The sequence below is a fragment of the Ailuropoda melanoleuca genome, chromosome 12, assembly GCF_002007445.2.
Source record: "Ailuropoda melanoleuca isolate Jingjing chromosome 12, ASM200744v2, whole genome shotgun sequence".
NCBI lineage: Eukaryota > Metazoa > Chordata > Mammalia > Carnivora > Ursidae > Ailuropoda > Ailuropoda melanoleuca.
This window is the reverse complement of record NC_048229.1, coordinates 40,185,146-40,200,911: the sequence shown is the minus strand read 5'-3', so window position 1 is coordinate 40,200,911 and position 15,766 is coordinate 40,185,146. Positions and strand designations below refer to the sequence as shown.

General features: G+C 48.4%; 1 protein-coding gene across 5 annotated transcripts in view; it reads left to right on the top strand.

The window, feature by feature from the left end:
• Positions 1 to 15,766, top strand: part of LOC100468593 (free fatty acid receptor 2) — a 42,913-nt gene that overhangs the window by 24,446 nt on the left and 2,701 nt on the right. The window contains exons 2-3 of one of the 5 annotated variants that reach the window (XR_004618980.1): positions 6,896 to 7,063; positions 10,818 to 12,830. The gene's annotated coding sequence lies outside the window, so the exon portion shown is untranslated. Of the gene's footprint in view, positions 1 to 520; positions 803 to 6,895; positions 8,238 to 10,817; positions 12,831 to 15,766 lie in introns of those variants that run through there. The other 4 variants (XR_004618983.1, XR_004618981.1, XR_004618982.1 and 1 more) reach the window with 4 other exon arrangements.

The following is a 15,766-nucleotide window of genomic DNA, read 5'->3' as shown; positions in this document are numbered from 1 at the left end:
CCACTCTTCTTCCTAGGATTTTTTAAAAAGATTTTATTTATTTATTTGAGAGAGAAAGAGAGAACACAAGCAGTGGGGGAGAGGCAGAGGGAGATGGAGAAGCAGACAACCCACTGAGCAGGGAGCCCAACCCGGGGCTTGATCCCAGGACCCAGGGATCATGACCTGAGCCGAAGACAGAGGCTTAACTGACTGAGCCACCCAGAGGCCCCCCTCCCTAGGATCTTTGAAAATATAGTTATTTTCTGACAATATGTTCTTTATGTCAACATGTAATGGTTTTCTGATTACTTTTAAATAAATACATACTTAACTTTTTTCTTTTAATTTCTAATATGGTATGTGTCAATAGCTATGACATAAAAATTTAAAAAGCTCTTTGGAGTCCTCAGTAATTTTTAAGAGTATAAAGGGGTCCTGAGATGAACAGACTGCATGTACCTAAAATATTATGCTTTCTGGTGTATCAGCATTTAATGACTCAAAATTTCATAAAGTTTAATGCCACTTAAACTTTCAGAGATGTGAGTTTAAAGTCCGCCTCGTCAAATGCGAAGCTTTTTGATGTTTGAAATGGGAGATGTAAAAACCAGAACTACCGTGTCATAAGATAAAGAGTAACAAACCAGTCTCAATAGATAAAATAGAGTTGCTCTGCATAGAACCATGGGTTCCTCACTTGATGTGAGTCAACAACCTTGTTCCAAAGATTCTCTGAACTGGAGCTTTTCTTCTGGTTTCATGGAGGAGGATTCCTTCATCTACATCCACGTGGTGGTATGCTGTATGTCCCAAAATACAGGTAGGACTTGGGATCTTGGAAGTTGTATGAACCAGAAATCTCAATGCCACTTACATTTGCCCTATGGCATCCTGAAAAAAACTATGCATTTGATTCTTGTCCGCAAAAAGCAAAGAAAGCTAGTTGGGACAAATTTATGAGCATGCTTAGTGTGCTTTATTTTGGAAGGCGGGGGGGCTTCACGAAGCCCCAGTAAAAGCCCCAATTTTGCCACTAGAGTACTCGATCTCATCTAGTTCATATATTCTAGTTCAACACAACTCCTGTTGGGACCTCCTAGGAAATACATGGTTCCTGGAACACGGTGTTAAGGAGACAGCCCTCTCTGGTTTTCAAGCTCATGGTGGCAAGGGCAAGCTTCCACTGGAAAGGGACTCTGATATGAAGTCAGGTTCCCTGGTTTATGTAAACTTAGGTGAGAGCATTCTCTTTAGGCTGGGCTCAAGAAACCGTACCCCAGTGAGCACTTCACAAATCCTTGAAGACATGACTTTTAGACAATAACAACAATAAATTGCTTATTGTCTGTAATTTATGTTACATTAGCTAAGTATTATTTGGCCAGAGAGAAAATTCTATCAAACATGCACTTTCAATCCATCTACTCCGTCTTGCTTACGAAACACCTGAGATGCGACCAGCTCACTTGGCAGAAGCTAGGCCCCCAGCCCAAGTTGGGGGGGGGGAGCTGATGGCTTATGAGAAGTCTACTGAGAGCCTTGCTCTGGCATTTACAATATCACTCCCATGAGGAAGCCCCACTACCAGGGCAGGGTGCAGAGTGATGAGAGGCAGGTGGGGGAAAAGCAAACTGCTCGGTGGACTTAAAGACCACAGTTTCCTCACAACGTGCTCCGCAGTGCCTTTTTGAAACTGACCCAGCGATCTGAGGTGGGCATTTGTTGCTCTGGCCTTCTTGACAGCCCCCATTCACTGAGGACAGCACCCCACCCCCTCCGCCTCAACTGCGATGTCTGGCGGAGCTGACATCACTCCTCGCTTCCTGCCGTGGGGCAGAGGTGTGACCCAGGACCAGAGCCATCAGCACAGCTCCTCTCTGACCGAAGTGATGGTTCACCCCTGGGCACGTGACTCAACCCAGGCCAAGCAAAGCCAGCCCAGTCCTTCTCTTTTAACCATTTAGGAGAAAGAACTCCTCTTCTGGTGAACTGACTCTGGATGTGAGTTTAAAGTCTGGAGTTTAAAGTTTGGGGGGCCAGTTTGAGGAGAGATGTTGAAGTCAACTTGAAGGCAGGCAGAATGGTAGGACACCAGGTCCACGCCTCTGAAATCGCAAAGCTGACACACCCCGGAGCCAGAAAATTCGCCCTCTTTAGCTTAAGTCAGTTGGAACTGGGTTTTCAGTCACTTGCAACCACAAGATATATTATTTCTTAACTGCTCACAGTGGCAGCCAGTCTGTCTCCAATATTTTTAAAAATCTGAGTCAGAAGTTTACGTACGGAGAATTAAAACCTAGCAAATAGGCATATACCCATCATGCAGAGGGAATGCTTGTTAACAGTCATATTTCTTCCAGATGTTTTTAAATTTTATTTTTAAGCGATCTCTACACCCAATGTGGGGCTCGAACCCACAACCCCAAGATCAAGAGTCACACGCTCCACTGACTGAGCCAGCCACGTGTCTCAATATGTCTTCAGATTTTTTAAGTTGATGTTCCCATTATGTTTCTCCCTCACTGAATTTCCTCTCTTCTTTGCCAGAAGCAGCATTATTTTGGAATTTAAGTTTATCTTTCTGGTCCATGAAATGTACTTTGTACCTGAGACCACAAACACGGTTTTGTATTCTCTTGCTTTTTTTAAATACCCATAAATATCACACAGTACCAGTCATCGTGGAACTCACTGTTTTCCATCCAAATCATGTCTCTGATATCCACGCTTTTGACATTCATCACTGAAGCTTACAGCTCTCATTCCTTTTGCCTGCTGAGCAATATGCCATCCTATTAAAAGCTGTCTTCTTCTTTCCATTCTACTAGTTATAACTATTTAGATCATCTCTTATGTTTCACTGGCATTAACAACACTGCTTTGGACATCCTGCGCATGTCTCTTTGCACAAGTGTGGGAAGGTTCCTCGAAGGAGGGAACCACAGGGTGGCATGAATTGTGCATTTCCCGTAAGCCACCAAGCTACTCTCCAAAAGTGACAGCATAAATTCAGCTCTTCCTGAAAAATGGCTCACAATACAGGACTCCTGCGTCCAGCCCTGCAGCAGACACAAGGTGACAAATGGGAGGGAACAGGCCAGGCACGCACTACCTGCCAATAGGAAAAGGGGTTCGAATGAGGCTGGAGACCCGCAAAGTAACACGGTGGACATATGCATGGACCATGTTGGGGTGCCGTGAGGCAGACAGCCTCTCCAGGACTATAGGGGTACAGGAGCGGCCCATCTCCCCATTCTTCACTTTCTTAACCAAATCCAGATTGTCATGAACATTCAACAAAAGTATAAAGGTAAAACAATACAATGAAATGCAGCCAAGAGGGGTTTCTGCCCCCACGGTGTAGTTTATACAGAAAGTACACGCGGGCCGAGGAGAAACGGTGGCTGGAGGCTAGAAAACCTTGGGCCCAGAGGAGAGTGCAGACTGATAATGGAGAGAAAGGAGAATAAGATGCTGGGTTCCTGAGGATGAGAACATCCTCTGTTGGCTCTGGGCCATGTAACAGGGGCCAAGACCAGACACCATTCCTGCGGAGAGGCAAAGCATTATCTGCCATGTGTTCATGTGTCTGTGTCAAACGGCTTCCAAGCCAACTGGGGCCACTTTGGATCTACATGGTTAAAGCAGAGAAGAGGGAAGAAGAAAGCAGAGGGGGTGCAGAGGCAGAGAGACGGGATCAGAAGTGCTGCCTGCAGATGTGATGGGCAGTGTGAGGCCCCACTTTCTTCTCGGCTCCTCATGTGTCCAGGGGTTCTAGAGAGGTCTTGTGAGGCAGGGCTGAAGAAGAACCCATTCAACTGGATCCTCACTCTGGAAAAATGACGAGGCAGGGAGCGTGGCCAGGGGCAAGGATGGGAGTACATGACAAAACTGGCCACAGGCAAGTCCATCTGGACTAATCGGGGACAGACATAAAACGGGATTCCTAGGTTATGAAAGTGGAAAAAAATCTGAAAGAATAATCACAGCTTGAGATGGAGAGGAGGTCAATTAGATTTGTGTGAACAGAGTTTTGGGGAAAACAGAGAAGGCAGAGTGGCCTGACAATTCAACTCTTGACCTTCCTCTTCCAGACCCACAGCAAGTTCAAGTTCAAATGTTCTTAGCTCGTTGGGGACCCCGACAACGCACAAGTACCTGCCTGTGCACCTTATCCCACATGTTGGTAAAAGTCCGTCTTGGGCTGATTTCCAAGAGCAGTCTGCTTGGGAACAGGCTGAGATTAGTTACCTAAAATACTGAGCAAATCCTCGGAGAAGGCACCCTGAATCTGACCCAGAAAAGAAAAGGTAGGATGGGCCCAAATGACCAGAGAGTCATAGCTGGGGAACAAGGTGAGGAGTTCATTCCCAGTGCAGAGGTGAAGCCAGAATGGTAAAAGATCAAGAAAACTGAATGGAGACTCAAAAGGTAAAGTGGTGGAGGGATTAGACATGTTGGGGTGGGAGATGCCAAGCAGAACTGGTCTTCCTCTTCAGATTAGCGAAATGCCCGTATTCAACTGGCCTAGGATATAACAGTCCTCACCTCTGTGCTGGCCCCATTTCCTGGGTGGTGACCTGGGGTTTTGCCTGCCAGCATCCATACCTCCTCCATCTAGTAACAACATCCCAATTCTCCATTAGTCAGCCACTCCTCCACCGCTGTCGGTCCACATGGCATGGGGTGAGGGGCAAAAGGCTAGCCCCAAGCCAGCTGCAGGGGAGGACATGTTATCCAGACTTGGATCCATGCCCAAATCAGTCCATCCAGAGTCACCATTTCTAGACTCTTCTAGAATGATTTGGAAAGAAGCATACTCTTTCCATGGAGTGGTTAGGCTGGTAAAATGTAATCCTGGAGCTTGTGGGAGCCATCTTTGCCACCACTTAGAGAGGGTCTGCCTGAGAAGGAAGTTGATGTAGGAAAACAGAACTGAGACATAGAGACAGAGGACTGACAGCTTCATTTAAGCACCTGATCTGACCACTCCTGAAGCCACTTTACCCTTTAACTGCGAGACTCTTTAATTACATAACAAGTAAGTTCCCTTCTTTGCTTAATCAGCTGGGACAACTTTCTGTCACCTAGAATCAAGAAATTAGTACAAACAGTTGGTAAATAATTTGTCACTCCTAAGAAAGAATCGATGCCTCCGAATTCTATCTTTTATATTTAAAAAATAAAAGAACAGGTTCAAGCAACCTGTATAATAATTTCACCAGTTCATTTGCATTCTGACATGCAAGGGTTAAAGTCACCGCCCCTGGGCTGGAAATGGCATGCTCCGGGCATGCGGGTGACTGCCTTCCCTGCTCTCATAAATCAGATGCCTAGTTAATGATAATAACTTCTATCAGAAAAAGTTCTGGAGTTGTAACAGTGTTTCCACACATATCATCACACTTGAGTCATAAAACAATCCTATGAGGTTGGTTTCTTATGCCCTCTTCAGAAGCAAGGACTCTAAGAGAGCCCAGAGAGGCTAAATGCCTTCCTCAAAGATACACAGCCAGTCAGCAGCCACACCTCAACCAGAATCTGTGTTGGTCCTCTGGGGCCAGAGCTCCTTCTCTTCCACCAGCTTCCTCAAAAGTCAGTATCCAGTGTGTGGGACTCAGGGACAGCGGTTCTGAGGGAGTCCAGGTTCGCTGGGTGAGGCACTCACAAGGGCTTTGAGGGAACAGAGAACAGAAATAGCACAGCTGAGGCTGGAAAGACTCTCTGGCTGCCCGGGAGATTCCAAGAGCTACCACATATCCTTCCAAAAGAAAGTTCCTGGGGCGCCTGGGTAGCTCAGTTGGTTAAGCATCTGCTTATGATCTCAGGGTCTTGAGATCGAGCCCCATGTCTGGCTCTCTGCTCAGCGGGGAGTCTGCTTCTCCCTCTGCCCCCCCCCCGCCCCGTTCATGTTCTCTCTCTCTCTAATAAATAAATAAAATCTTAAAAAAAAAGAAAGAAAGAAAGAAAATTCCTTTCTGCTTAAACTAGAGAGAGGGCAGTCTACTGTCTGCACCAAGAAGGCTGACTGTTCTCTTCTTCTGTATTTTGTCTATGCCATGAGTACCTCTGCCACTGTCCTGGCCATGTGTGACAGCCTGGGAAGAACAGAGCCCCACCCTGCTCCAAGCACGGCCTCCTGCAGTGGCAACCACCACTACCCAAGACAGTCAGGCTGTGGCCAGGGGTCTGTGCCTTCACTGGTTCTGGCTTCCCCCGTGGCACGTGGCTGCTGCTTTGGAATCTGACACGGAAACGGGGCTTTCCCTGCGGGAGAGGAGCTGCTCTGTTTGCCCGCATCTTGCCCCTACAACTGGGCAGCACTGTGGTCCTAGGTCGACAACAAATGGATCCGAGAGCCCCTGCTTCTCTGTGAGAAGTGTGTCCAACAGCAGCTGGGTGCGGTGCAGGGAACACTGCAGGGCGAGCTGCCAGGATCCTGGGAGGAGAGCTGAATTTGTGGGTGCATCTACCTGCGTCCCCGGGGAACAGGAAACATCACAGAGTACTTCCTGCTCTAAATATTTCCAACGTTCTAACCCACTACCCTAACTCTCCCAAAAGGCTCTTACTGCAGGCTTCAGGCAGGCTTGTCCAGTGATACAGACACGTGCCCGCACCCTTATTTGTCTGTCATTCGTTCCTTCATTCAACCGCATTCATGGGGTAGCTGCTTCATGTCAGGCCTTGCTCAAGCTGTGGAAAATTCAATGGTGAACAAGACAGAGGAGCTACCAGCTCTCATGAAGTGCATCTTCCGGAAGGCACTGGGGTTGAGGGCCTAGAATCTGGGCTCCCCAGAAACAGGATAGTACGTTAGATGATTACTTGGAACCAAACTAATAAAAGACCTGAGACAGTTAACAATATTGTTTTGATAAGTTAAGTGTGGCTTCCTCCTCCCTGTTTCTAGGCCAAGCAGCGGTGAGAGGTAGCAAATTTTAAAAAATCATCATTTGTTTCACCTGAAAGTCCGCCTAATTATTACGCACGACAAGAAGTTTTTACTAGAACAATGTAAAACCAAGCCTGTGACCTGAGCAGCACCTCCCAGTCACCAGGAACTGGCGATAAACAAAAGGTAAATAAACAATTTCTGGTTTTGGTAAAGTACAGGGAAGGCAACAAAACTGAGCGCTGTGGTGAGGAGGAGAGGGGCCTCCTGTAGATGGAGTTGCCAAGGCAGGGAGCTCTGAGGAAGGAAGACACAGCGGACCACTGCCTCTCTGACGATGACACGGCCCATCTTGGTGAAAGCGGACTGTGGAGCAGAGCCAGATGAGGCGGAGGACGCACCAGTCCCGCTTCTTCATTAAGGGGCCTGAAGGCTTCCTTTCGGAGGCTGCCAGTTTCTTGCCCAATAAACAATCAGAATAAGGCAAGGTCCCCAGGGGGCTGCACGTGATCTGGGAAAGGAGTTGGTGGCATGGAACAGAAGGAATCAGGACAATGCCACACTGCTGGGGACAAGGCAAGTGCTTCACTTCCAGGGGACAGACAGAACTGGGGAAGGGAAAGATCACAGAGAGCAGGGGTGGAGAGACAGCAATGGAGAGTCCACACCATGCTGAACTGGGCTAGAGTGGGGGCGGAGGGGTGGAGCAGAACAGGTCATGGCCACAAGGCAGGGACGTGTCTCTTCTGCTCACTGGAACTTCTGACTCAGATGCTGTTGACGTTCTCTTGAAAGAGCAGGAGAGGGGTGGGAAAAGTCACAACTGGAATGATTGGGGGTCTGTTTCGCATGTCAGCATAATCAGTCCCATGTGCAGCCCCTGGAAAACAGCTAAGAATCGCTCTTGTGGAGAGTTTAGTTGTCTGGCGACAACGGACAATAAAGAAGTATCTGCAGTTTTGCAAGGTGATTTCACCTAAGTTACCTCATTTATTCCCTAAGCCATCCTGCTCTGTTCCCAGAGGGCTACAACCCACAGTGAAACCCAGAGAGGTTACGTGACTCCCCCAAACCATGCAGCTGATCAAGACACAGTCCTTGTGGGAATCCAGGCTGTCTTCCCAACTGCCTGGCTGACAACCCTGAGCTCTGCCTTTGGGAGGTTTGGGAGGGAACCAAGCCAGAAGACACTCAGAGTGGTCAGCTGGCCCCCCCTTCTGCCTCTGGTCCCTGTCTTCACAACTGAGCTCTACAGTTGCATGTGAGCACCAGCTCTCCAGAACAGGACTGTGAACTTGAGCAACCCCCAAACAGCCACTGGATCCACTCTTCCTATGTGACGGCAGCGCTCAAACCTTGGCGTGCACCAAAGCCTCCTGATGGACTGGTTAAAATGCAGATCACTGGGCCCCATCCCTAGAGCCTCGGATTCAGCAGGTCTGGAGTAGGTGGTCAAGCATGTGCATTTCTAACAGCTGATGCTGCCGGCCCAGAGACCACACTTTGAGGACCACGGATCTGGGATGTAACAGGCACCTTCCCCTCCTGGAGGGGAGATGGGTTACAGGACTCTGGAATCTGTACGAGGGTAATTCTCACTCAGGTGGAGAAGCAGAAAGGATGAGAGGGTCTGGCGGACAATTCAACAGAGATCTAAGGAGCTGCTTTGCCATGAGGCACATGATAGAAATCCCAGTGAAGAGAGGAAACAACAAATTAGATCAGAGGAAGTCAGGAGGAGCCTGTGAGATACAGAGCAGAGGACAGAACTCCGGGGACCAGGCTAGCATTCACCTTAGTTATCAAAGAGCCCTATCACAACATGTATGCTGGCCACAGACTGCCCGCGGTAGGATTTACTTACGAGTGTTTTAAAATTCAACGTGTTCCTCACATACCATTTAGCCCTATCCTAAACAAAGTAAAATAATGATAATAACAGCAGCCAACACTTACACGTGTTTGCTAGGTACCAGACATACACATACATACGTGCATGTGTTTACACACATGCGTGCACACATACACACAGTCCTTTCAATCCTCACGGCAAGCCTGCATGGTCAACCTGTATCATTATCCCCGTTCTACAAGAAACTGAGGCCTGGGTAAGGTAACCCTGCCCAAGGTTACACCCACAACAAGCACGTGGCTGGGTCCAGAGTCCGTGCTCTTCGCCCGAAACTAGGGCTCTAGTGGCTTAACTGCGGGTTAGGTAGCTCGCCAAAGAACACAGAGCTAGCAACAGGATGGGAGCCAAGATGTGAATATGAACATGACTTTAACACCGGAGTGTTAACTGCCCACACGTCTCCACACATGCTGTGGCTGGTGGTGGTAATGAGGGAGTGTTGGGCTGGGATGGCACTGTGGACAGGAGCCTGGACCTTGGCCTGCATAAATCCTGGAGATGGCTCCCTCCTTTGAGTTGGGCTTGAGAGGCCCACCCATCTCCTCAATACCTCTCAACCTTTAGTAAAAATAACCCCAAAGCTGACTTTCACTAGTCTGTATCATGAAACAACTGTTTTCGATTTTGTCCTTCAAACATAAAAGTAATGAAATGTGCGTTTTCAAAGTACTTAATCCATCCCATCCCATACCCTCTCTCCCCAAACATCCACCCCCGGAAAACCTTTGCTCTTCAGAGAGACTAAGGGGGCAGGTCAGCCGGGCTTCCCACGGAGTATCAGACAGGCATTTGGAACGGGGGAAGGAAGTGAGGCCAGCTGGTGGAAAGCAGGGAGAACTCAGCTTTGCCCCACTTGGTTCCTCCCAGGCCAGAAACTCTCCCTCCTGTTCCTGCTTAACCAGACTTAACACCAGGAGAGGAGCGGAATAGGAAGCACCCCCTTCCCCTGCCCCATGCCCAGCAACCCCTAGAGGTAAGGAGGTCTCAGCAGGGGTCTGAGGCTCCTGGGAACTGATGCCGCTTGATGTTTGCTCCAGAATGGAGATTCCTCAGTAATACTCAGAGGCTGTGGTCTCTGCTGTGAGGCCAGGGCGGGCAGGAATGAAGGCAAGACAAGACTCAGGGAGAAAAGCAGCACTCTCCCTTCCCACCGTTTCTGGTGAGTTTGTGTCATTCACTTGAATCCAGAACATCATGAATATCTATGCAAAATGATGCAAAGGATGCTGGGCAAGAGACAACAGCAAGTGGTCTCCTCCCTTCTGCTCCTACTAGTCTGGAAAGTGGGCCGGTGTGGGAGGACAGCGAAGCCTGGACAGAGAGAATAGAGGGATAAGAGACAGACGCTGGGTCCCTGCAGAGACTCCTGAATCAGGAGGCCTCCCTCACCTCCCCAAAAATTGGGGAAGAAGGAAGCTTTGCCAGACAGGAGCAAGACATTCTTGCCCTCCAGCAGGTAACCAGAGGGGTCTTCACAAACCATAAATCAGATTTCACTTCTCTGCCTAAAAATCTTCCACGGTTTCCTATTACTTTGAGCATAAAGTCTGAAACCGCCCATTGTGACTACAGAGCTCTGCATGAGGAGCTTTCCCTGCTCAGTCACCTCTCTGACCTCATTTCCCATCACTCTCCCTCATGCTCATTCTGCCCCAGCCACACTGGCCTCGTTTCAGTTCCTTCACTACACCACACTCTGTGCAGCCCGTAGGGCCTTTGCACAAACCGCCTCTCCTGCCCGGAGCACTCTTCCCCCAGCTCTTTATGTGGAGAGCCCCTTCAGGCCTTTGCTCAATGTCTCCCCTTCAGGGAACCCTTCCTTGCCACTCAGAGTACCTCCCTCGCATCCCAGCTGACTGGTTACATCATCCTATTTCGTTTCCATCAAGGAATGTGCCATGACAATAAATTATCTTCTATCTTTACGTAGATACTGGTCTATTCTCCTTGCCCCCACTAGCATGTAAATTCCATGAAGGCAAAAGCCATGTCTCTCTAGTTTGATGCTCTATCCCCATTCATTCATAGAGAGATGAAATGCATGATCTGGTTGTCACCGCGCCCTCAGCTGCCTCATCCAAGAGACTTCTAGGAGTATCCAAGGAGCCTAGGGCTGTCCTGGGCCCACAGAGCTCAGAGAGAGGTCCCTGGAAAGAAGAGCGGAGGTGGCAGAGAACTTGGGGAAATGAGACATAGGAGAGCAACAGCGGAGCCTGATTCCTCAAACAGCCATGGACTTTGTGAGGCCATGTGGCCTCAGATACTTTTCTGGGCAGGCTGGTGCCCCTGGACCTGAAAGCCAGGAGTCCCCCATTTCTACAAAATGTGCTCTGCTGGCCAGGGAATGCCAAATGATGCAAAACCGGAGATGAATCTGCTTTGGCTGGACCATGCCAGGAAGGGAACAGGAACTTGACAAACTTGACACTGTCCAGGGTGGGGGTGGAGAGGAAGAGAGTGAAGAAAGACCAGAAAGAAGGCTAAAAAACAGCTAATGACCTGAAAGAAGCCTCCAAGAGAGAAAGTATGGGCTGCACAGATTCTGGATGGAAAGAGAGGCCTGGGAGAATAGTCAGAACTTGGATTTGGAGAGAGATCGATTAGACTTCTGGGGGCAGAGACGTGGGGAGAAGCAAAGAGGGCCCGACTGCCTCAGCAGGGCTCAGCGAGGGCTCTTCCCCTCTGACACGTGACTCCTTGGATGGGAGAGCTCTGTGGCCTTAGGAGAGAATAGCCATAAAGCTGTTTGCAGGCCCGCATCCTCTCCCCAAAACCTTCTCGGGGAGCACCGTGGGAGCCACCCCACCACTATTTACGTCTGGGGAGGAGGGTGCTGGAGCACACACCACAGAACCACTAGGACTGTTCGAGGGCTAAGTGGAGGGTGCCACTCTCGGAAACAATGTGACAGGTGTCATGGACGAAGAGCAGGTGGGGTCTGAAGGTGAGCACGGGCAGATGCTTACTCATAATACCCGTGCCCAGCCAGAGAGGAGCCCCAGGTGGGTTGGTCCATTCCCAGCCAGGCCAGGAATGTCTCGGCTCATCTGGTCCTCTAACTCAACAGTTCTCAAAAGACGTGTTGAGACACACTGGTGTGTGGCAACCAGAGGCAAGAAATGCAGGTCAGTGGTTCATGGTAAGACTGAAAGGACCAGACTTCGTAAAGTTAAGTAAACAAAGAAACGAGCGGATACAAGGGAAGCCATCGTAATATCACTGTCAGTTCCGAGAGGTCCATCATCCTTGCTGGAGTGAGCAGGAGAGGGGAACACGCCGGTGCAGACTGGAAATCGCTCTGGACACGGGGACAGATCCTGACACAGAACTGCTTCCTCCGGGGGCTTTGAGAACGTGCCTTTCCCACCTCACTTTCTGGGGTTCGAGCAGGGCAGGCTGAGCCCTCAGTGCCAGGCGCAGGCATGTGTGGCCGGCCGAACCACCCTAAGCCTGCAGGGCTGGCCTAGACATCCCGGCTGGGACCTCTGGACAAGAGACGCTAACCGCACAGGCTGTAACCCTACCGTGCGCAGAATCACCTCACTGAGGAAAGAGTCTTCAAACTCCTCTCTTCCCTCAAGCCACGTTCACCCTTTTCAGAAGAGTACGAGGGGCCTCTGGGGGAGTGAGACAGAATGGGGCTCAGCTCGAAGACGGTGACGGCTGTCGCCTCCACATCTTCATGTGGCAGGAGGGCACTTCTGAAACTTCAAACTCCTGTGAAACACGTCTTGCCCAGCAAGGGTAGAGGAGGAAAGTGTGAGGTGTCGAGGAGAGGAATCAGGGCAAGTGAAGAGTCAGCCCTTCCTGGGACACAGGATGGGGAATCTTTACCCCATCAAGGAACTCCACAAACGATTCTGTTAGGGAGTGCGAAAGGAGGCACCAACGGACATTCCAAAAAAGCAAATGGCAGACTAATAAACAAAAAGCAGATGGGGCACCTGGGTGGCAGTCGTTAAGCGTCTGCCTTTGGCTCAGGTCATGATCCCAGGGTCCTGGGATCGAGCCCTGCATCGGGCTCCCTGCTCAGCAGGAAGCCTGCTTCTTCCTCTCCCACTCCCCCTGCTTGTGTTCCCTCTCTCGCTTCCTCTCTCTCTGTCAAATAAATAAGTAAAATCTCTAAAAAAAAAAAAAAAGGCAGAAACAGACCCATAAATACAGAGAACAAATCAATGGCTGCCAGGGGGCAGGGGAGGGGGAGGTACAGGCCTCCAGGTAGGGACGAATATGTCACGGGGATAAAAGGTGCATCATGGGGAATATGGTCAACGGTATTGTAACAGCGTTGTGTGGGGACGGAAGGTAGCCGTTTTTGTGGGCAGCGGAGCATAACAAAGAGACCAGTCCAATCGCTACGCTGTACACCCAAAACTACTCTAACATTGTGTGTCCACCGTATTTCCATTATAAGTAGATACAGCGAATGGTAGAAGCTCAGTTGGTTACGCGTGGGGAAAAGGAACACAAAATCAGGGAGGTGACTTACCCTAATTTTTAACTCGAGCAGAACATCTCAGACAGCCTCACCTGATTCCACAATTCTCTTCATCTGTGGCAAGTCTAGCAACTTCCTTCCCGTCCTTGGCTGAATGCTGCCATACCTGCTGTTTCCACCTTTTCAAGGCATTTGAGGCCATGGCCCCCAGCCCACTCCAGATGCCTCTGCACAAAGGAAAGCTTAGCCTTTCCCTAGTCTTGCCTCTGCTTCCACAGTAGCACCTCTGGGACCCGTGGCTGGTGGCGCACGGGCACCGACGGATACGGCAGTGCAGCTTTCCTGGCCAGCAGGTGCTCTCCCTCTGTCCACCGTGTGGGTGGCTGGGCTCCTGGCTCCTATCCCACAGTGCTGTGCTTGAGTGAGTTCTTTCACTGGGAGACAAATGTCACTTGTGTCAAAGGAAACACAAATGAAAGTAATCTAAATCTGGCCCAGCGATAGCTGGCTGGGATGCTCACAGAATGCTCACATCTGATTTTGTATTCCTAAGACAAAACTGGCCTCTGCAACCAAGCTGAATTACACTCATCCAGCCCCAGGGACCACAGAACCGGACAAGTGTGGCTGATTGCAGTGCTCCCTGTGGTACCTTCTTCCCCATGTGCTGAGGTTTTCCCTGAAATGTGCTCTTCCTTGGGCATATGCTAGGCCTTTGGGGATGCAATGCAAAGGCTGCAGAACTGGGGGAGAGAGGGCTCATCTGCAAAAGTTATACAACTGCAATTTGGAAAAGACTACCAGTTTCTTCATTGAGTAAAAAAGTCTGTTTTGGGGGGTTTTTTTGGTTTTTTTGAAAGAGAGAGAGAGCACACATGAGGCAGGAAGGGTAAAGGGAAGGGGAAAGAGAATTTCAAGCAGGCTCCATGCCTGGCACGGAGCCCGACATGGGGCCTGATCCCACAATCCCGAGATCAGGACCCAAGCCAAAACCAAGAGCCAGACACTCAACTGACTGAGCCACCTAAGAGCCCCCCAAAAGTCTGATTTTTAATAACACATTGAACCCAGCTAAAAGGCTATTTCCCAGCCTTCTTTACAGGTAGGTGTAGTCATTTGACTAAGTTCTTGCCAGTGAGTTATTAGAAGTGCTGTGTGGAACTTCTAAGAAGTCAATTAAATTGAAAGGGGGTGAGCGCTTTTTTTCCCTTCTTCTTATTCTGCTGTCAGGAACACAGGTGTGATGGCTGGAACTTCAGCTTCTATGCTGGACCATGAGGACAAGGTCTACTCTAGGATTAGTAGAGCAGACAGCTAGAACAGGAAAGGTCTCTTAAGTCTTCCTGCAGCTGTCAAAGACAATCCTGGCTGCCCTGGACTACAAATCTTCAGGCTGCTCTTATATGACAGAGAAATAGAATTCTATCCTATTTACACAGCTACTACCTAAAATTGTTCTAATACACACAACAGAATCCAGTCCTGACTGACTGGAGTCTCAGCTTATGTCAACTTTACAGCAAACTAAAATTTCTATCTTCAATTTTTGATGACATTTTAAGTGGAAGGTTTTCAAAATGTAATTAGAGTAATTTAAGGGGCAAAGGAGAACAGCAATATTACAACAGCAACCATTAATTTGGCCTTCTCCTTCCCTTTTGTTCCTCTCTATCCATCATATGTTTTCCTTCCAAGATTTATGATGGTTAATATCCTTCTTCTAGTGGTAGAAGTTGGAATAGTTATATCAGAGGTGGGAAGATTGCTCTCTGAGCAGGGGCACAAAGAACTTTTGTAGGACATTGAAGATGGTCTGCCTGTATCTTGACCCACATGATGGTTACACAAATACATATGTTAACAGTCATTAAGTTGCACCTCTAAGACTGGTATACTTTACTGTATGTAAGTTACACTTCAAAAAAAAAACAATTTCTAAAAACCCTTTCTGAAGTCCCTTTTTTGGAGCTTTTAAAAAATATTTATTTTTTATAAATAATAACTTTATACAGTTGACACACAGTGTTATATTAGTTTCAGATGTACAACACAGTGATTTGACAATTCTATAGATTACTCAGTACTCACCACGGTAAGGGTAGTCACCATCTGTCACCATACAACATTATTACAATATTAACTATATTCCCTGTGCTGTACTTTTCATCTCCTCGACTTGTTTATTTTATAACTGGAAGTTTGTACTTCTTAACCCCTTTTACCTATTTCACCCATCCCCCCATCCTTTTCCCCTCTGGCAACCACCAGTTTGTCCTCTGCATTAATGAGTGTTTCTGTTTGCTTTTGTTTTTTAGATTCCACATGTAAGTGAAATCATATATTTGTCTTTCTCTGTCTGACTTATTTCACTTAGTATAATGCCCTCTAGGTTCATTCTTTTAAATGTCTGAGTAACATTTCATTGTACGTATATACCACATCTTTATCCATTCATCTACCAATGGACACTTGGATTGCTTCCATATCGGCTATTGTAAATAATGCTGCAGTAAATAAACATCAGGGTGCATATATCTTT